We start from the raw sequence: 23,109 nt of genomic DNA on the forward strand, positions 1-23,109 counted from the left end.
TTACTTAGTTATCACAGCATCCAGTGAGATACAAAGTGGGGCCCATTGATAGTCTGCTCCAGCAAATGTCCATGCAATCTAAAATGACCATGATACAAGGGTGGTAGAATGCTGTTATCTGATAATAGGCCTGTAATGAATGTCGGGTGTTTTCCTGTTTTGTGGTTGCCTTTGTCATTCCACATCACTCAAGGTCTATCGGGGGAAGGCCTAGCTGCTGGACAGGCCTCCTCTGACTTCTGTGAGTAGTGTCTTTAGGAACATTTTGGTGCTTTATAGTGTCAAGAATAGGTAGGGTTTATTCTAGTGAGTAACTTTGAATCATTCCTGGTATAGCATTGCATATTGGACTCCAGCTTGGCATAGTTTCCACTTCACAGGCAAGTATTCATATCTAGCTTCTTGGGCCACTTTAGTGAAGTCTGAGTAGATGGAGATGGTGTTGCCATTGTGAGATAGCTGCAGATAATTGTGTATGTCAGCCAAAGACTTCGTGAGAAAAAAGATATACACCCAGAGTGAAGAAAAGCGGAATTTGTGTACCATAGCTTTTCTTCACTCTGGGTGTATATCTTTCTTCTCACGAAGTCTTTGGCTGATGTATACAATTTTCTGAATTTATCATTTTAAGTAGGGGTCTTCAGTTTCATGAACCTTTAGTCCTGAAGATGGTCTTCTAGATACGTTACAAGAAAAGACCGAAGAAAAGACCGAAACATCGACATCTGCCACCCATTTTTATCTACATTGTTCTATAGAAGTCAATCATTGTGTTTTTAATGATGATTTCCAAATTTTAACTAATATTAGAAATGGGTCTTTTCAAAAGTGATCATGAGACAAGATTATTGTAAAAACTAAGGCTTCATATTCTTTAATTACATAAATTCGTACTAGAAAATTATACACCGTCCTGTCTGTTCTTTCAGATTCATTCCGTTATTATTTGTTGCAGTTGATTTTACGAATCAATATATCTGAGGACACTGGTTAGGGCCCTTATAAGTTGTTTGTGAAAAATGTATGTGAATTTTATTTGAAGAAAAAAAATCCCTTGTAGGCACCATTACCTGTTATTTAGTCTGTACGCAAGCCTCCAAGGATATATTGGGTCGCCCAATTTCATCAATATTATTGTGAGATAGCGGCTGCTGCTCGCGGGCATGGCGGAAAGCCTCATCCTGGTCTCTGTAGTTGAAAAGTCTTGTAATAATTGGGTGCGGAGGCGCCCCTAGACAAGATGAGGCCAAAATGACCTGTGAGCTCTCTCAGCTATGAAGGGAGGGAAGAAGGTAATAGGGCCAAAAAGACTTTTCAGTAGATTTTCAATGTAGACTGCGCTGGGGACAGTTGGTGTATTCGGGGATTCCCATTAGGCGCAGGTTGTTGCGTCTCTGTGAGGGCCTTGCAGGATTTTGCCATATCATCATCTAGGGTGGAGATGTGGGACTACGCAGCATGTAGGCACTTTTCATACCTGTCAAGTTTGGTTGTCATTTTGTCCACTCTTGATTTCGGGTATCCAGCTTGCTGTAATAGTAGTGAGACTGAGTTGTATGTGGAGCAACAGCGTTTTCACATCTGGGTCGTCTGTGATGTCGGTAGCATGGCCATTTTGTCTGGGGAGGGGTCCGTTTTCAAGAGCTTTGCGCCAAACGCCAGCTTTGTTTGATTGTGGTAGCCCTTCAACATCTTGTTAAAAGTATGGGGTCCCTGTGTCACACAGCCACTTCCAGATGCTTTTCACCTCCCCCAGGGGAGGGCCCATACTCAGACCCCTAATCCACAACAGATTCCAAGAGGGGCTCTAGGAGACAGTGGAGTGTGGAAACGCTCAGTGTCAATCTACCCCAACAGTAGCACCATCTCAAGGACACAAAAGAGTTCTTTCAAGCCAAGTCCTTTCATATGTGTCACTGCACACCATTCTCTACCTCATTGGTGGCAGAAGGCTCTATCAGAGCTCTGCCGGCACCATGCCATCAGGATCAAATGGGCATGGCGGAATCAATGCATCCTCAGCGAGCTTTCTCTTATCCGGGAGCTGCATGTTTCTGTTAGAGGGTTGTGTGGGCAGAGAGCTCGCTACTCGTTTCTCAGCCCTCCACAATTGTGGGGTTCCTGTTCCAGGCACCAGTGACCTCAGCCAGGGTGCCGCCATTTTGTCCAGGCCAGCTCCAACAACCATCACTGGCCAGCTTCACATCAGGCCATCGATGGTGTTGTTGTGTCCCCCAATGACTGTTCCGTAATCTTGAATGTAAAAATGGGGTTTAGAGGCCGTGATAGTGGGCAGATCACAACGGATGGTGCACCCAGTGCAAGGAGCCTCTTTGGAGTGTGGGCCATCTTGGAGACACATTCTGCCCCTCAAACCCCCCCCCCACCCCCACATCCCCCCCCAATGCCAGGCAGGCTGTATACTTCCCAGGGATGTTGGGACTCACCAGCCCCCAGGAGTCATTGAAAAAATAGTGGCAAAAGAGTGAATTTCTCAGTGTAGTGTCATTAAAAAATTGGCTATAGGTATAATAGGGTAGTAAGATCATCTCTTTATGCAACGTCACATGGCTCCAGATTTTTCAAAATGCATATAGAGACTTTCGTTACTTCAGTTTTTGATCCAGCCTCTGCAGTATAGATTGCCAGTCATGTTATAACTGAGTGTCAATTTGAAAGTAGCATGAGGTAAAAGTTGAGAGTATTACAAAACGTCAAGTAAATCTTAACATCACAGGCCAAGACACCAGAGTTACAGGTGGGGCTTAGATGTGATGAAGATGGTAACTATTTAAGTGAACTACATCTGTAGAGACTCATTGATCATCCCATGACAAAAAGTGGGACTCTCGCTTGATGAAGAAATGTGAGGGGAGAACAGAATGGACTGGATCTCAGACACCGGTGAATTGTGACATTGCCTTCTCTCCTGATGAGATCCATTGTAGCTCTTTCCAGCTCCCACCTATTTTCCCCCTGCTCTTCTAATTTAGGTCAGAATAGAAAGTGGTCTGGAATCTGCTGAATGCCCATGTAGGCAGCGCTGAGGATATTTCATGTCTGCTGTGAGTGGATTTCTTGCCTGAATTGCACCACCCAGGAGATGGAGATCAGGAGAGGGACCGAAAGTAAACATCTGCTACCAATTATACAAGTAGCAGCACATCTTCGCCTTGGATGAGTAGGGCCCCAACCAGATTACCTATAGGATGACAACCAAAAGAGAGTCACTGCTGACTTATCAGTACACATCTATTGTCACTGGTTATTACATTCTGTCAAAACTAAGGCGCCAAGTAAAACCATCCGAAGGAGTGGTACCTCCAGTCACTTTTTTCTTGACTTTTGTTGACTTCGTTTTTTGAGTCCATCGACTCCTGGTGCACGAGGGATGCCCCGCTTCAAGGCCTGTGGTCCCTGTAACCGACTGATGTCGGTGACTGATCCGCACCGCGTGTGCCTCTACTGCCTGGAGCGTGACCATGACCCCAAGTCCTGCTCTGACTGCCGAACCATGGACCTGAAGTCTTTGTGGGAGCGGTCCCGAAAGCTACTCGAGGCGCAGCAGTCGGCTCCTTGTCGCTCAAGGTGCCGGTCACGTGGGAGGTCGAGGGACCAATCGTGGAGCCATCATCACTCCTCTTCCAAGTCTTCACACTCGGGATCAGGTAAGTCAAAGCATAAGAAGAAGTCGAAGAAGCATCGTCACTCTTCGACTTCCTTCATCTGTCGGCCAATGCGACGAAGGGTGCGGGTGGTGCCCCTCCCGCGGCTCCGTGTGCGGAGCCTACAGGGTCGACTCCGGCCTTCCCGGGACCGGGAGAGACCCCTGCCCAGCTTCGTCAGTTCTACGAAGCGATGCATACCATCTTTGGGCAGCCAGACTCCGTCGGTGTGCCTTTGTGCCCCACGTACTCGGCAGGTGGCCCTAGACCTTCGATGCCGGCGGCTTCGACCTCGGCACCGCAGGGCCCCCTTGGATCCAAGCCTGGATCCGGATCTGCGCTGGTCGACCCCGTAACACATCCACCGGTGGTGATTACACTGGCACCACGTCCGCAGCCAGCGCCGGCTGGTCCCCCAGCCGGCGTCGACCCCGGCTTCTGCCCCGATGTGGACATGGAGCCGGACCGGCATTGATCGACGCCGGATCCAGCGCCGATGGGTACTTTTGCGCCTGTGTTCCACCCTGGCCCTTTTCAGACATATTGGCTGTCAGAGGAGGGTGAGGAAGACTGGGAGGGGTCTAGAGAAGAGTGGCTCAATGGTTAGAGCGGCAGACCCTGATGCAGAGGTCTGGCCCGGGACCAGGGTTCAATTCCCGCCTCGGCGGCTCTTGGACTCCATGTCCCCGGACCTGATAATTCTCGCCTCGGTGCCTAGTCTAATCATGGGCCCCACTCTGTGACTCTGGGCAATAGCTTGCTTAATCTCCACAACGGCCCCAGCAGCGCTTGGATGCCTGGCTTCACCTTGGGGGTGCCCAGGAGTGGACATTTCACATGGAAAAGCCAGGAAGGGTTCCACAGTGGTATGAGTGCAGCGCCGGGACGCCCCGTCGCGTGGGCAGCCGTGCACTTTACAAATACAACACACATTTACTGACAAGTTGGATTATGATCCGGACTGGAGAGAGGAACTGGGGGATGCCAGTGGTCTGGATACCTCCCCAGACCTTGGCTTGTTGTCTCCTCCTACCGTGGCTATGGAGGAGGGAGCGTCATACACAGTGGTGTTGCGTAGGGCGGCCGAGGCTCTCCACCTCGATCTACCTACGGTGGCAGTCAGGACTAACCTCCTGACAGAGGTGCTTCTGCCGGAAGCAAGCTCTTCGGAGCCCCTGCTGCCGTTCAATGAAGCCCTAACCGACTTCCTTTTAGGCACCTGGTCCAGGACCACCACAGGGCTCCTGTGGATAGGATGATTGCCCGACGCCACCACCCGCCCCCAGGCAACCCCACTTTCCTCTCCCAACAAACCTACCTCTAAGAGCTTGGTGGTCCATACCTCGACAACCCAAAGGTGCATTCCCTAACAGTCCACCTGTTAGGGAATCCAAAAAGCAGGAGCAACTTGGGAAGAAGCTGTTTTTCTTCCCCCAGCTTGGGACTGCAGTCGGTAAACACCGCATGACTGTTGGGCCGTTATTCCCACTCTGTGTGGGATACAGTGGTGCAAGTGCTGCCCCAGTGCCCGCATAAGGCCCGGATCGTGCTATCCTGTGCAGTTGCCGAGGAGAGAGACGCAGCGACGTTTACCATCCGCTGTGGACTGGACACTGCCGACCCGCTGGGTAGGACAATCTCAACGTCGGTAGCCCTTTGGCGCTACACCTGGCTAAGGTCGACTGGCTTTTCTGGGGATGTCCATAACACCCTGATGGACATGCCCTTAGATGGCCATTGCCTGTTCGGCGACAAAGCAGACAGTGCGCTAGAGCGCTTCAAGGACTCTCAGGCTATGGCCAAGTCCTTGGGCCTCTCCACCACACGCCCTGCACTGTCTGCTTTTCGCCCCTTTCGTGGCTATGGAAAGGGGTGCCCCACCACGTTCCTTCCAGGGCCACAGGCCGGTGCAAGCTGTTCAGCGCCAGCACGGCCGGGAACGTGGGAACCATCACCTTGGTTCTGGGGGCCAGTGATCGGTCCAGTCCACCACAGCCCCCTCTGCAGCTGCCTCTAAACCCTCCTAGTCTGACCTTTCAGGCCAATCACACACCAGTGGCTGGCAGGATTCTCCATCATCTCCCCCACTGGCGTACCATCACGTCGGACAGGTGGGTTTTGCAGATAGTCTGAAGGGGCTACTCCCTCCCCTTTGAGACTAACCCCCCCAGCCATGCCACCTCAGTACCATTGAATGTCGGGGATCATCTGGCCCTTCTCCAACAGGAAGTTACGGCTCTCTTGGCCAAGAGAGTCATCAAACGAGTTCCTGTCCCAGAAGTAGGTTGTGGTTGCTGTTCCCACTACTTTCTAGTACCCAAGAAGGTCAAGGGCCTGCGTCCTATCTTGGATCTCTAGGAACGTCAACCGCTTCCTCTGGAAGGAGATGTTCAAAATGTTGACTCTGGCTCAGGTCCCGTCTGCCCTCGATCCTGGAGACTGGATAGTAGCGCTGGTCTTGCAGGACGCTTATTTTCACATCCCCGTCCTGCCGGCCCACCGGCTTTACCTGCGGTTCACGGTAGGCCACAAGCATTTTCAGTTTACTGTGCTCCACTTTGGCCTGCCCAGCGCCCCTCGGGTGTTCACGAAAATGATGGTGGTGGTCGCAGCTCATCTGCGCAGATCAGACGTTCCAATCTTCCCCTTTCTTGACGACTGGTTGTTGAAGGTGGACTCGCCCCAGGCAGTCGTCTCCCACCTCCAGACTACGGCCGACCTCCTGCATTCGCTGGGGTTCTCCATCAACGTGAAGTAGTCACACCTGTCTCCCTCTCAGAGGCTACTTTTCATCTGAGCGGTTCTGGACACGATGCAGTTTCGGGTCTATCCTCCCAAACAGCGAGTCCGGGATATTCGGGCTATGATTCAGATCTTTCAGCCTCTATCCTGGGTTTTGGTTAGGATGACCCTCAGGCTTCTGGGCCTGATGGCCTCCTGCATCCTGCTGGTGGATCATGCCAGATGGCATATGCAGGCTCTGCAGTGGGACCTGAAGTTCCAGTGGGCACGGCATCAGGGGAACCTGTCCAATTGCATCCAGATCTCGGAGGGCACTGCACGCCAACTGCAGTGCTGGCTTACGAACCAGGATTGGGTCGACGGTAGATCCCTCTCCCTTTCTCAACCAGAGTTCACAGTGGTGACCGATGCATCAATTCTGGGATGGGGCGGCCTCATGGGGGAGGCGGAGATCAGAGGCCTCTGTCTGCGGCGTAGTCCGGGCCCCATATCAACCTTCTGGAGCTTCGGGTGATTGATCTTGCACTCAAAGCTATCCTTCCCTCTGTCCAATGAAGAGTAGTGCAGGTGTTCACGGACAACACCACTGCTATGTGGTACTGGAACAAACAGTGCTGGGTGGGATTGTCGACCCTATGTCAAGGGGCTCTCCATCTCTGGAAATGGCTGGAACATCAGGACATATTCCTGGTGGTTCAACACCTGGCAGGTTCTCTGAATGCCAGGGCAGACAAACTCAGCCGCAGGTGCATGATGGATCACGAATGGCGTCTTCACTCGGAGGTGATGCAAGGTCTCTTTGAACAGGGGATAGAGCCTTGGTTAGATCTATTCGCCACCGAAGAGAACGCGCAATGTCAGCATTTCTGCGTTTTGGAATTTCCAAGGCGACACTCGCTAGTCAATGCTTTTCGTGGCGAGTGGAGTTGCAGTCTTCTATACGCCTTTCCACCTATATCACTTCTGCCCCAGAGTGCTGGAGAAGATCAAGCTCAACTGGGCCCAAGTCATTCTTGTGGCTTCGAATTGGGCACGAAGAGTCTGGTATCCTGAGCTGCTCAACATGGCCATCGATACTCCGATCCGACTGCCTCTTTGGTAGGATCTTCTGACGCAGTACCGGGGGACGGTCCTCCACCCGAACCTGTCCAGCCTCCACCTTCTTGCGTGTAGATTGAGCGGCGGCAGGTGACGTAATTTGGCCTGCCTCTGCGATGTTATCTTGGCAGCCAGGCGTCCCTCAACGAAGACGGTATACGCCTCCAGATGGAACAAATTTGTGGCATGGTGCACAGCAAAGGCTGTGGATCCTCTTTCCTCCCCTCTTTCTGAGGTTAATTTGTTCCTCCTTTCTTTGGCCCAGCAGGCTCAGCTCTGGGCACTCTAAAGGGCTACCTATTGGCCATTTCAGCCTTCCTTAGACTTCTTCATCAGCCTTCTCTTTTCAAGTCCCCTGTGGTAAATAGATTCTTTAAGGGCATTACTCATCTTTTTCCTCCTGTTCCCTTCGTAATGCCTCAGTGGGATTTGAACTTGGTTCTTACCTATCTTATGTGCGCTCTCTTTGAGCTGCTACATACCTGTCCTCTCAGACGTCTCACTCTGAAAACGGCCTTTCTGGTGGCCATCACCTCTGCACGCAGGGTGAGTGAGCTACAAGCTCTTTCTTCCAAGACTCCCTTTCTGGTTGTCCATCCGGACAAGGTCGTCCTCAGAACTAGACCTTCCTTTCTTCCCAAGGTGGTTATTTCTTTCCACATTGGCCAAACCATCACCTTGCCCACCTTCTTTCTACATCCTTCGAAAGAGGAAGAGAGAACCCACCGTCTGGATTCAAAAATTGTGCTTTCCTTCTACTTGGATCGCACCAAACAATTCCGGGTGGACGACCAGCTCTCTGTTGGTTATGTGGGCGCTAAGAAAGGTAGGGCCGTGCACAAACTGACCATCTCCAGGTGGGTTGTTCTGTGCATCAAAGCCTGCTATTCTTTGGCAAAGAAGGAGCCTCCAGTGGGGCTGCACGCCCATTCCACCAGGGCAACGGCAGCTATTACTGCTTTGGGACGAGGAGTTCCCCTAAATAACATCTGTCAGACCGCTAAGTGGGTATCGCTGCACACGTTCACCAAACACTACTGCCTGGACAGTCAAGTCCGGAGAGACGGCTTCTTTGGCTGTTCTGTTCTCCAGGACTTTCTGGTGTGAACTTGGTTCGCAGGCCCACCTCTGGGGTTGGTATTGCTGGGGTATCTATTCAGAGGTAAGGAATCTATAACTGTTTCTTTCAGATGAACAAGGTACTTACCTTCGGCAACAATATATCTGTAAGAAACATAGGTTAGTTATAGATTCCTTACCGCCCCAATCACCCTCCCCGTTCTGTGAACTGACTTCTAGGGTTAAGGACTTTCTTTCAGGGCCCTCGTTTTGTGCACCAGTGGTCAGTGTCTTGCATGGCTCTGCGCTTCTGGCATGGAAAGTTGTGGAGGAGGTTCGACAAGAGTCTCCGGTGTTGGCTTAACCTCTGGCATCAACTGAATCTGATGGCATTAACAGCTGCTGATTAGGTAGCTAAGTCCTCACCGCTGATGTCACCAACGCCAGTGTTGCCTTCATCGATGCCGAAGCTCAATCATAGGTCCCGGAAAGAGGCCCAAAGGCTTATTGAGGAGAAGCAGTATTTTTATGAGGAGAATCTGGATATGGAAGAAAGTGACATTGTTTCTTTGGATTTGTTGTTTAAAGGCCTGGGGGTAGCAAGTAGTTTGGATACCTCCCCGGAATGGGAGTTGGGGTCTCCAAAAAGTATTCCCCCACCTGTCACAGCATATCACTCTGATTAAAAATAAAGGCTGTTGAAATGCTGGACTTTCCTTTGCGTTCTACTGAACACAAAAGTAATTTGCTTACAGAGGTATTGCATTATTTAAGATCCTCTTCAGAGCCCTTGCTGCATTTCAGTAAATTTCTCACTGAGCCAATTCTTGAAATTTGGCAGAAACAGTTCGGCAGCGGTGTCTAGGTCTATTGCAAGAAGGTATAAGCCTGCTCCTGAGGTTCCACCATTCTTGTCCTCTCATTCTACGTCTGAGAGTTTGGTGGTGCAAGCTTCCTGTTCTTCTAAGCTAAATCAAAGATCATTACCAACAACTCCTACAGATAGGGAGTCCAAGAGAATGGAACAGTCTGCAAAGAAAGTGGGTTTTTTGGTAGCATGGCCTTGAAGTCGACCAAAGCATCCTGTTTGTTGGGACGATACATCCATGTGTTAATGGAATCAGCCAAGGCAGTGGTCCCTAAGTTGCCTTACGAAGTGCAGGGACATTTTTCAGAATTACTGAATCATAATCAAGCAGCTGCCCGTCAAGTCATTCAGTCAGGTTTGGATACAGCTTATTCAGTCACCAGGGCAATTAAATCTTCAGTTGCCACAAGGAGACACGCTTGGTTAAGGAGGGGATGTGCAAGCAACTTTGATGGACTTGCTGTTAAAGGGTTCAGGGCTGTTTGGTGCCAAGGCGGATCTGCCTTGAAGAGATTCAAGGACAGCAAAGCTTTGGTGAAATCTTAAGGCCTTCAGTTGCATCCTAAAGATTATAGGAAATGTCACAGTTTCCGGGGGTTTGGCTGGAACTTTTTCTTTTGAGGTAAAGGCAATATCAGCCACAGCAACAGACAACCAATCCCCTATACTGAAGTTATTGGGCAGCCTTCTTCCTCCTCCTCCCCGGCCAGTGCCACAGGAAAGCATCCATAGTTCCTCCATCTTGGACCATGCTTGTCCAATGGGAGGCCGGTTGACCTATTTTCTACCTCAATGGAGATCTTGAACAACAGATCATTGGGTTTTGGGTATTGAGAAAAATGGGTACTCCCTACCTTTCCAAGAATTTCCCCCACCTTTTCCTCCCCAACATGGCTTTTGTTCAGAAGAACATCTTCCGCAACTCCAACAGCAGGTTCAAAGTCTGCTTCAGAAGGGCCCTGTAGAGTTAGTCCCAGAGCAGGAACGGAGTCAGGGATGCTGTTCCCCATATTTTCTGATTTCCAAAAAGACGGTCACTTGTGGCCGATCCCCGACCTCAGGATTTTGAACTGGTTCCTCAAACACTAAAAGTTCAAGATGCGGACCCTTGCCAATGTGCTTCTTGTGCTGGATAAGGAAGACTGGATGGTTTTGATCGATTTACAGGATGTGTATTTTCACATACCTATTCTAAAATCGCACAGGAAGTATCTCCTTTTTATCGTGGGGGTCTCAAGATTACCAGTTTGCGGTCTTTCTATTTGGTCTTACTTATGCGGCACAAGTCTTCACAAAGGGTCATGGCGATGGTTGCAGCACATCTCAGAAGGTGGGGAATACCAGTATTCTCTTACCTGGATGGATTGGCTGATCTAAGCTAAGATTCCAGAGTTGGTGTTGCATTATTTGCAGTTTTTGTTGCTTAATCTTGGTTTTACTATCTATGTGCCCAGATCTCACCTAGAGCCCTCTCAGCACACATCAGCGTCTCAAACCTGAAGGAATGGAAAGATAGAGTAATCATCAAAATCTGAGGCAACAATATCTACTGGTATAGCTGGTAATAGTACGCCTCAGATTTTGATGATTACTCTATCTTTCCATTCCTTCAGGTTTGAGACATTGATGTTCCTTATCTCAGTCTTCTATGACTTAGTCCCCTACAGCTCTCTGGCTATATGATACATGACACTGACTGTTCTTTGATGTATTTCTTTCTAGCCCTTTCCATTCCTTCTCACCTTTGCAGTACTATGTTTAGGAACAATAACAATATTTAGCAATTCCATCCTCTTCTCCTGTTGTACCTGTATCAATGATAATAAAATTGTTTGCAAATATGATGTTTATATTACCCATACAGGGATGACATGAGATGGGGGCTTGTCCATAATGTAAACCACAAGCTTTGTGCAGTATGTTTTTCATATTTGTTGTTGGTTGGTACGATGTTATGGTTTGTTATGTATCACCTATGTGTAGGAATGGGTTCTCTTTTGACCACTTTTTTTTATAAGCATCAATGGGTGGTATCTTGATATTTTTTATGTTTGTCCTTAAGGGTTTAAAAGTGTTTTGTAATGTGGGGTGCAAATATGTTTTATACTGTTGGTTTCTGGGTTTAATGTATTTTCGAATATGTATGGTTTGTGTGAATTGCCCTTACAGCCCGAAGAAGTCAATTGTTATGGATGAAACGTGTTGGCTGTCTTTGCTGTAAACGTGTGATGGTTTTTAAGAAGAATGAAAATATAAAAATAAAGAGAAGTACTGAATATATTCTGGAATTTGTTTTTTAACTGCTTGCGTATGATGTTAATTGTGGTGCATCTCTACTATGTATAAATTGGAATGCGGTTTTGAAATGTGGCCTGGTCAGCATCAACGTGCTTGGATGCATTCCCCTGGGTTTTCCAGGGAAGTCTAAGCCACACTTATGGACATGCCCTTCGATGGTGAGTAGCTGTTCTGAGAGACAGACTATTCCTGATTCAAAAACAGTACAGCTACAGCTCGTATGCTGGGCTTAGACACATCGGCGTGACAGTTCGAGCAACACTATAAACACATTTTGTGCTGTGAAATGAAAGCTCCTTTCTGGGATCTATGGGACGAATCAGAAGCAGCTGCAGGCTTCACCATTCTCCGTTGGATCTGCTGCCTCACAACCACTCTGCTGCCGCCCTTAAGCCACCATCTTGTAGTGGGGGAGACCTCCCATTTTTCCACTATTTGGGAGATGATCACAACAGATCACTGGGTCATCTAGTTAGTTTCAAGAGCTAAGCCCTTCTCTTCGTGTCCCTCCTTTTGACTACCCTCCTTCCACCAGGACAAGCTCTTCAGCACATGCTGAGGTTTTGGATGCAGAAATTCCTGCCTTGCTGAAGAAATTGGCTGCAGAGATGGTGCCTCTGAGAGAGTGTGTCACAGGGTTCTACTCCCTTTATTCATCTTGTTTATTTGGCAGAAGAAGTTAAGATGCTGTCATTAAATTAAAGCTTACCGGCCCTGAGAAGAGGCTATATGTTGGTGTCCCTGAATCTCCAAGACGCCTATTTTCATCTTCCACTGCTTCTTATCCTCAGACCTTACCTGTTTCCAGATGAGTCACCAGCACTGTCAGCACACATGGTTTGGACTGAAGACTCACCATGCATCTTTATAAAAGTGCTGGTGATTGTGGCAGCTTCACTGTGACATTCAGGAGTGCTTGTGTTTCCATACTTGGATGACTGACTAGTGAAAGGAGAGCCACCAGTGCTGGTCCAGGAGCACATGCAGCAGATGATGACTCACCTCCACAACTTGGGTTTTACCATCAACACCCAAAAGTGGCACATCTGTCAAATACGGAGACTAATATTCATAAGAGTGGTACTGGACCCAAAGGGCATGTAGGCCTTTTTTCCCCTTCTCAGAGGATCATGGATATTTGGGAGATGATTTAAGGGTTTCTGACTCAGTCTTGAATCCCACTTGTATCAGTTCTTGCATCTGTTTGGAGTCATGCATTTGTTCATCCTGCTGGTGGCACATGCCAGATTGCAGATAATGGTCATTCAATGGTGCCTGAGGTCACTCTAGCATTAGGGGTCCAGATTACCCACTCTGTCCAACCAGATCTATACTGATGGATGAAAGTATCCAACCTTTTGGTGAGTTATCCTTACCACCCTTCGCAGGCTCAGGCTACCAAAGTCACATATGCCTCCTTTCTGGAGTGCTTATCTAGGTGAGATGATGGCGCGGTCTTTTGTCCACATCCGAGCAATACCTAAACGTAAATATACTTGAGCTGCTTGTGGTCTACCTTGCCATTGAAGTATTTATCCATTCCATCTCATGAATCTGCATTAAGAGTCTGTCAGATAATACCACCATCACAATTAATAGATCAGGCGATTTTGGCTAATGGACCCTTTGTTGGCAATCGATTCACCTTTGATACTGGACACAGCAATGGGGAAATGTCCCAATAGTGGCTCATCTCACCAGCTCCATCACTGTGAGGGCGGGTGCTCTCAGTTGTCTCTCATTGGAGGACCCTGAGTGGGAACCCCATCCCAAAGAGAAGGAAATGATTGTCCCCAGATTGGGATTTTTTAATTTGTAGATCTCTTTGCCATGGTCCAGAACAGGAAGTGACTTCAGTTGTGCCATAGACTTCCCTCTGAATGTTTCCCTAAGTAAAGCCTTCAGGTCCAGTTGGTCTCCGGGCCTGCTGTATATATCTCCGCCAATTCCACTTCACTCAGAAGTACTGCAGAAGGATGAATCACAGCTTATTCTGATCACCCAGACTGGACACAGAGGATATAGTATGCCAGTCTATTGGCATGCAGCACTTAGCTGCCTCTTCATCTTCTGTGAGGAAAAGATTTAATCTTGCAGCAGAAAAGTCAAGCCCTCCACACCAAACAAATCTACATGCATGTAGATTGAGCAGGGCCAGCTATAGTACCTGTGTCTTTTAATTATGTTGCTGACTTCATTTTGCTGGCCAGGACGATTGCTATTCAATCCATCGACATGTGCTGCTTGCACAAGTTCAGAGGTGCAAGTCGAAAGGACTCGATCCCTTTAAATCTCACTTTTCAGGCATCTTGCGGCTTGTGTTGTTCCTTGCATAGCAAGGCCACTCAGTGTCTACAATTAACAGCTGTCTGGCGGCCCTATCTGCCGTCAGGTGCCTACTGTCCCTGTTTAAATCACCACTAGTAGCACATTGTCTGAAAGGTTTGGTTTACTTGTTACTTCCCTCTCCATTTATTGTTGCTCAGTGGGATTTTAATCTTGTTTGATCTTACTTGATGGCATCCCCATTTGAGCCAGTACACAGTTTTCCAATTGCACCGAATACAGTATTTTTTGGTGGCAGTAACTTCAGGGCATAGGATCAAAGAATCCAGGCTCTCTCAGTTGGTCCACCTTTCACTGTTTTTTTACCTGAATAAGTTGGTTCTCTGCACCTGCAAACCCTTCTCAGAAAAAGTGTTTCTACATTTTATTTGGCTCAGTCATATTTCCATCTTACCATCTACCTTCCTTCATATCCAACCTAGGAGTAGGAGCGCCTACATACACTGAGACCTAGACATGTTTTGTCTTACTGCATGGATTGCACATGTCAGGAGACATTGGACGATCAGGTTTTTTGTCAGCTTTGCTGTAGCTAAGAAGGGAAGGTGATGACCAAGTGCACAATTTCTCACTGGTTGATTTTTATTGTGAATTTCTCTTACTCCATTAGCTAGAGTAACCCTCCCCCTAGAGGGCGTTTGTGTCCATTCCAGTACGGCCAATGCTGCCTCAACAGCTCTCTCCAGAAGCCTTCTTAGGGTTGACATTTGGTGGGCAGCTACATAGTCATCCTGCAAACTTTTGCCATGCACTACTCCCTCATGTCTCCAACGCGCAATGACAAAGGTACTGTGCCCAAGTGTGCTACACAACTTCCATAGTTAACTGGCACTACCCAATCCCACCTCCCAGGGAAGATATTGCTTTGGTAATCATTCATAAGGTGAGTAATCTCAAGGAAGACATATCATCAGAAGAAAAAGTTACTTAGCTTTCCCAGTGAACTAGTGCCATGCTGAATATGTTCCCAGCAAATTCTAGGATATTATTTACTGTATTTGTTAGTGTCTGTAAGAACCCCTTTCAAAGGGCCATGGGGCATGCATAAGCTACTGGGCCATACCATGAGGGTTGAGGCCTTTTAATCCTGGTGTCCAGAGGCCTGACCTACTATGGATCCTAAAAAACTATTATGCAATTGTAGTAATGTAAGGAAGTGAGACACAGGGTAGCTTTATGGTGATAACGAGATGCAGTCTGGAACTTCAGTTTGTTCTTGTCCCAGTCCGGCTGAAGGCTCAGAGTCGTCTGGGGAATTTCTGTAGTTGTATTGGGCCCTCTTTCCAGGTGTTCCGGAGGCATCACATCACTCGGCCATAGAATGAGGAACACCAAACCATAAATAGGCTTTTAGAAGGATGTACATAAAACCAGTTACCCGACCACAGTGCCGCCTTGACCAGTCAGGATGTGTATGTGAGTAGGGAAAGTGAGGGAACGACTCGCTGTGATACTACCACATGCTTTCCTTCCCATCCAACCGAGTCCTTAGACCCTTGTGGCATCCCACCAAAAGGATCGCTTTGTCGGCACTTGTCTCTGGCAACGACATGTATTCCGGGCCGTGGCGTCGGGACTCGGGGCATCCTTATCACTCTCCTGGCCGCCCATATCACTATTCTGGCCGGCCGGCATACTGGCTGTGTATAGAAGGCTGGACTCACCCAGTTCTTCCCTTTTCTCCGTCTTGGTGATGCAGTCTACTTCGCTCCTCCAGCCAGATCCTACAAGGTGACTTCTGTGGAAACCGCCTGTTTCTCTGCAGCCCCACATCGCTATGCTTCCTCCGCCGACTCAATCATCTGCTTCTCCTTGTTCCGACTTCTCGATTGCGCTAGGTCTCAAGACGTCCTGTCCTCCATAGGATTCCCGCGATGCCGCAACATTCTCTCTGTCCTCCTTTATACTTCCTGAGCAGCGTGACGACTACCCTGCCTCCTCTTCAGGCAACACTGGATCGTTGCTAGTCTCCTGTGCGGGGCCTAATACATCGGCCATGATGGAGTGTTATGGTATGTGACTTTGTAGAGTGTGTCTGAGGGTATCCAGCCACTGAGTGGGGCAGGTATGAGGAGGGAGGAGGAGATCATGCCTTTTCAGAAAAGCCATGTCTTGAGGTTCCTTCGAAAGTCCATGAGGGAGGGCGAGGTTCTGAGGTGTTTCAGGAGGTCGTTCCAGGTCTTGGCTGCAAAGTATGAGAATAAGCGTTCTCCACTTCTGGTCTTCTTGATATGAGGGAGATCTGCGTTTGCCTGGGATGCAGGTCGAAGATGTCTTGTGGGTTGGTAGTAGTTGAGGCAGTCGGTCAGGTAGTCTCGACCTGTGCTGTGGAGAGCTTTGAAGGCGTGGGTGATTAGATTGAACTTGCACCTTTCCTGGACTTGGAGCCAGTGGATAATGTTGAGGTGTAGAGGGATGTGGTTATTTTTCTGGTTGTTCAGGATGAGTCTGGTGGCAGTGTTCTGGGTTGTTTTGAGTAGGCATAGGACATGGCTGGGATTCCGATGTAGATGGCGTTTCTGTAATCAAGTCTACTTGTAATAGAAGCCTGGGTGACCATTTGTCTTGTGTTCAGTGGGATCCACTTGAAAATTTGGTGCAGCATTCACAGGATGTTGAAGCATGATGAGGAGACTGCATTGATTTGAATGTTCATGGAGAGGTTGGTGTCCAGGATGATCCCAAGGTTCTTTGCACTCCCTGAAGGGGTGGGTAGGGTGCCAAGTTCAGAGGTCCACCAAGAGGTATCCCAGGGGTAATGGTTGTTGCCGAAAATTAGGACTTCGGTTTTGTCTGTGTTGAACTGCCGACAATTGTTTTTCATCCAAGCAGCTACATTGCTCATGCAGTTGGCTAACCTTGCTTTGACGGTGCTGGTTGAGTCTGTAAGGGGGAGGATGAGCTGTATGTCATTGGCGTAGGATACTATGTTGATGCCATGGGCTCTGACTATTTCCTCAAGGGGAATCATGTAGATGTTGCAGAGAGTTGAGCGGAGTGATGATCCTTGAGGGTCTCCACAGATGAGTTTCTTGGATTCTGAGGTGTAGAGGGAAGTCTAACTGGTTGAGTTCTGTCCGTGAGGAAGGAGGACCTCCACGGGAGGGCCGGTCCACAGATAGCCAAGTGCTTAAGCTTTCTGATGAGTGACTTGTGGGAGACCATATTGAATGCTGCAGAGAGGTAAAGGAGGATGAGTGTGGCTGTTCTCCTCAGTTGAGAATTCTTCTGATGTCATATGTGGCTCGAAAGAGGGCTGTCACTGTGCTGCAGTTCGTGCAAAAGCCTGATAGAAAGTAGTCTAGGAGTTGAGGGAGTTCTAGGTGGTCTAAAGTTGGGTATTGTTGGCTTTCTCCATGACTTTAGCTACAAAAGGCAGGAGCGAGCTGTGTCTGTAGCTGCTGAGGGTGCTGGCGTCTGCCTCTGGGTTTCTTCAATAGGGCATTGACTTCTGCATTTTTCCAGCAAGACAGGGAGGTGGCAGTGGTAAGGGAAGTGTTGATGATAGTGGTGAGCGTGGAGTAGATGATGGTTCTTCCAAGGTTGTATATGAAGTGGGGTTGTGGGTCTGAGGGTGCTCCTGAGTGGATTGTATTCATCAGGGCGGTGGTTTCTTCGTTCAAGGGGGGCTTTTGTTGCTTAGCTTCCATTTGGTGATGAGGAGGTGTCCGGCTGGTCGGGGGAGTTTGTATCAGTATCGTGTGGTTCGAATGTGTTGTAGATCTAGGCAATCTTCTATTCGAAGACGTTTGAGAGGTGATTGCAGATTTCTTGGGATGGGATGATGTGTAGGCAGCTGTGGGTTGGAGAACTCCTTAACGATGGGGGAGAGTACTTTGCCGTTGTGGGAGCTGGCTTCAAGTGTGAGAGTTAAGGCCTTTTTTTGGGGTCTCTTTGTTGTTGGTGGTAGAGCTGCAGGGTGGCTTTATATGTGGATCTTACGGTGGTGTTTTTGTCGACCCTCCATTTTCTCTCAAGTTGTTTGCAGTATCGCTTAGACTCCCTAAGGTCGTTCTTGTACCAGCTGGGTTGTTTGTTGTTTTCGTAGGTCTTGTTTCTGTTGGGAGCAGTGCTGTTTGTGCAGTCAGCGAGCCATTTATTGAAGAGCTTGGCTTCGACATCGAGGTTCCTTATGTGGTTGGGTGGGAATTCCTGTAGGGTCTTGGTCCAGTTTTCTCTTCATATGTTGCCCCAGTGTCTTGATGGTGCTTTGGGTTTTTCTGGTGGGGTGGCCTGGTGGGCAGGTATCTTGAAATGTATGATGTAGTGGTCGGACCATGTGAATGGCAAAATGTGGGTGGTTGGGATCCTGTTGTTGGAGGAGAAAATAGAGTTGAAGGGTGTGGCTGTGTGGGTTGGTCCTTGGACGAGCTGGGTGAGTCCGAAGTTGCTGAGGCTGTCGAGGAGGCTGTGGAGTTAGGGCTTGTTGTGTCTACAGCAATGGAGCCAAGTACCCTTTTTGCACTTGAGACTCAGTGCTAGACGTGAACGAGCAATTTAAGGCTCTCTCGATGGGAAGGTGTCGATACAAATTTAGTGACCAGGGCTCATAACTCAAAAAGTGTGCAGCAGCCGCTATAAATCATTATGCAGCCAAATACTACTTTTCTAACCAAAAGAAGTATTTTATTTCTAGCTCTATTCATTGAGAGGAAGGTTACAACATTCACAGACAACAACACAGTTCCCCTTAGAGGTTGGAGCTCTAGTGTTTCATTGGCAAGTCCCTGTCCCATCCGTTCCTCGCAATGTGATGAGGGTTATTTCCCATTCACTGGTGGACGCTTTCTGGGAATGCTCACTCATAGGCCTCATATCTAGAGTTCACTCTTGACTCTTCAAACGCAGTCAAAAGTATCTTGATGCAGCAGCGTTTTCAGCAGTGAGTCCCCAAAGGCCTGGTAGGCCTGTAACAAGTCGTAACTGCTCCAACAGGAAGGAAAGGTGCAGCGTCTTGGAGGGTTCCCCATCTTTGGTCTCTCAACAGCTCCAGTCCTACTCAGGTGAGTCTGCTGCATGCTGACTTCATGGCAGCACTCCCCAAGCTCATGCTTTCTCCTTAGCCTCTGCGGTGATGCTCCAGCAGCGACCAGAGGTGTTTCTTTGCTCCTCGTGTGAGATACGTTTTCACGCTCCCAGGAGGGGGGGGTGGTAATTGGTCAGGGGGTGAGGAGGAGGGGACTGATTCTGATGCTCCTGATCTTGATCCTGCTGAGGTGGTGATACTTTCACAGCGTCCTCGCTCGGTTCACTGGGTTGGGTCAGTTGCAGTTCTCATTGCTCCTGGTGACCTACAGGTCAACGCTGCTCACAATTTGATGGGCTCCTGCCTGATCCACACAGCACAATTATTCCCAGCAGCCCCTCCTGGCATACAGGGTTGCCACACCATTTCCAGGAAAGGCATTGGACCTTACCGCACAGCAGTTCTTACCACAACTGCCCTCCCTCCTGGCATACAGGGTCACCGCTACGGTGTTGCACAGGATTCGTCCCTCGTCCCAACGCAGTCTTTTCCACAACAACCCATTCCTGACTCTAAGGGCTGCCGCAGCTGTGCCACACAGGCTTCCAACCTTACCGCACTGCAATCTGTTTACACGGCTTTCTTCACAGCAGCCCTCTCTTGGCATATGTGGGTTCACCAGCTATGCCCTGCACATGGGCAGCAAACCCGATTGGTGCAGGAACCGTCTTCATACATCTTCAACCACTATGAGGGTAGCGCTTTGGGCACTCATCCCTGTCCAACAAGACTGCAATCCATGAGACAAGCATATGTCATGGTGCACACGCATGATCCGTGTTTACCTATGACAACAAAATCAGCATACGGGAGCCAGACACCAGTAAAGTTGGGCACTCCGAGCACGGGTACACGTCGATTACCATACAGTGGACTTTTTTGTCTCTACAGTATTGTAGCTCTCTCAGTTCCTCTCTGCACTCGCCAATGGGGTGCAGAAAAAGTGTATTGGACTCATAACACGGTTTGGTACCTAATATACTGTTATTTATTCGTGTGTGGATGCAGAGTTGCAGCTGAATTTGCATAGCACCACCTGGGGGCATGAGAAAGATACTGCTAGGAGTTTTTCTTGAACAGTTAGATGACTGGAAGTAAATCTCATAAGGTGAGGAATCTACAGTAAGAATACGTAACCACCAGAAATATCTTTACAGAAAGTAAGTAGCTTTTTATTTACACAACCCTAAAAAATAACTTTCGATGCTTTGCATTTCACCGACATGGTTTTTTAATTCTCCAAAAAGATAATATCGAAAGAATTAGTCGTTAATCTACATTTCCAATAAGTGAGCAATCAAAGCAAGGTTTTAGCAAAGATGTATTGCAAATATTTAAAATGAAGACGTCTCTATTAAAAGTCAAAGAGCGTAGGCTTCTGCGACTGAAAGATCTTAGCCCTTTGGATAGATAATACATGCCATATTTAATTTTTTTTAAAGTATTTTTATTATTGAGTAAACAAGCGACAAATCAGCAATTTACCATCTTACACAAAAGGAAAAATAAAACACCATGGATACAGATCGAACGTCGTCGTCAGGCAATCAGGATTAAACAATACTCCATTTTTTTCTTCCCCCTCCCCTAACTCCCCTACCTCCTCCCCCATTACCCCCACCCCCGTCAGTGTGCCCTCAATTCTCCTTGTACAATGGAGCGTCTACAAATCTGGGTCCACAAAGGGCAACCTATATCAACGTGAAATAACATCATCATGAATCCCAAGAAAAAGTAATATCCGTCCGTTCGCTCACATGTGCCCCGACTCTCCCTTCTCAACTATCAATCTGGCAGGATGTGTCGTGTAGTGCGTGGCTCCTCCCTGCACTTGCTTAAGCGACCCCAACTAGGACATTCCTCTCAGCGTTCCCGGTGGCCTCCGCTCCAGAACTCTCTCCCTGATCTGCCCCAACCTGTGCTACGTCCTCGCCTTCCGGCTCCTCCGGTAACTGGAGCTCCGTTACCAATGCTCCCCAAACCCTAGCCACTTCCAGTGCCTTATCATTAGAGGAGCGCCTAGCCAGCTGGAGTCGAAGAGTCGCCTCACTCTCAACCCACCGCTGGAAACTCGCCTTCCATCTCCCAAAACTAGGACCTGCCCTCGCCTTCCAATTCATGGTGAGCTCCCTCTTTGCCATAATCAAGCCCAAGTCACAGAATTTGCTCGTCACTTTAGTGGAAGGGGTGTGTGGAAACCACAACAGGAGGCAGGTTCCCATCTCAGCCTCCAACTCTCGCCCAGTCACACGATTCAAGCATGCCATCACATCCGCCCAATAAGAACCTAACCCCACACAGGACCAAAACATGTGAACAAAATCAGCGTCATCTGCCTGGCGCCGGGGGCACAGTGACTGGGGCCCCCCGAAATACTGCTGAATCTTGACCGGGGTCAAGTAGGCTCTGTGGAGAGTGTAAAATTGAACCAATTGAAACCTAGCGTTGCGCGTGCCCTTCCAGGCCCGTCTCAGCAACTGTGGCCATGTCGTCTCCGGGATGGGCCTGCCAAGGTCCCACTCCCATTTGCCTCTCAAGCGATCCAGAGGGGAAAGGTGTTCCGTGGACAGTCGCCGATATAAGCAGGTGATGGCCTTAACCGTACCCGCCGCCATAGTGACGTATTGGCACCCCAACGACGTCGGAGGTTCCGACAATCCCGTCTTCCAGTATTTCCGAATTCCCGCCACAAGGGCAGCATGCAGTAAATAGTCCCCTCCCGGGAGGTCAAAGGCTTCTCGCAAGGCCGGGAAAGGCAGCAAGACACCGTCCCTATATAAATCGCCAATCATGTGGAGCCCGCGCTCTTCCCATCCAGCTAATGCCGACAATCCCCACCATGAGGGAGTGCCGTGCACATACCCAAAGGGATTTCCGGGGCATAGGGGTTCGTGATCCCCGCGCGCTTTTGACTGCGCAGCCAACATGACCGAAGGGTGCGCTCCTCAAAAGTGAGCTGGTCCAACCGGAGTTGCTGTCGGAGGATAATGAATGATAGGACATGCCTAGGAATGACCCTGCCCTGCGGACCGTCCGGCCCCCTGAACTCCCGTGCCACTGCCTGTGTAAGCCAGTGCAGCTGCGCCGCCAGATAGTACCAATCAAAGTCAGGGGCCGCCAGCCCCCCCTCCTCTCTCCGCCGCATCAGGGTGGTTAACGCAACCCTACGTCTACCGGATCCCCAGATAAATCCCGTCACCATCGCCTGTAGAGTTCGAAAAAAGGAAACGGGGATCCAGATCGGGAGGGTACGAAAGAAGTAGAGCAGGCGCGGGAGTGCCACCATCTTCAGAAGGGCCACGCGCCCCGCTACCGATAGGGGGAGAGTACGCCAGAATGCTATGCTGGCTCTGAGCCCTCTCAGCACGCCACCCACGTTCCCGTCAAAGAGGTCGGCAGGGGCATGAAATATGCGGACCCCCAGATACAAGAAACAGTCGGGTTCCCACCGCAAGCCATCAAGTGTCAGGGACGGCCCATCCCCACGGGACACTGGGAACAAGCAGGTCTTGTTCCAGTTCACCTGGAGGCCGGACAGGCGGACGAATTCTCCGAGCAGTTGCCTAGCGCCCCACAGGGCGCACCCTGTGTCGGCCAAATATAAAAGAAGATCGTCCGCATACAACGATATATGATGAAGCTCCTCGTGCAGCAAGACCCCCTCGTACAAATGTCCCAGGAGAGCATGCACCGCCAGCGGTTCGATAGCCAGCGCAAACAGGAGAGGGGACAGAGAGCAGCCTTGTCGAGTACCTCTCTCCACTCGGCAGGCCGCTGCATGCCATATTTAATTATGGTGTCAGATTGTTAATCTGTTGTATCACATTAATATCTGCTCTCCATTGTCTCACAAATCCTAGCAATCCTAATAATGGCCATTCTGTGTTTCAGGCACTATGTAAATCACTTTAGCCTGACATGCTATAAAGTAACATGGTAGAACATTATGTGTTACAGCAAGAGTCATCAGTGTCTGTCTTTAGGGGGAAAATCAAATAAAATCTGAG

General features: G+C 49.1%; 1 protein-coding gene across 3 annotated transcripts in view; it reads left to right on the forward strand.

Annotated features, from left to right (window-relative positions):
• Window positions 1–23,109, forward strand: part of DUS2 (dihydrouridine synthase 2) — a 507,948-nt gene that overhangs the window by 287,687 nt on the left and 197,152 nt on the right. The gene's annotated exons all lie outside the window — the stretch shown is intronic.

This window comes from Lissotriton helveticus, chromosome 12 (assembly GCF_964261635.1).
Source record: "Lissotriton helveticus chromosome 12, aLisHel1.1, whole genome shotgun sequence".
NCBI classification, from domain to species: Eukaryota; Metazoa; Chordata; class Amphibia; order Caudata; family Salamandridae; genus Lissotriton; species Lissotriton helveticus.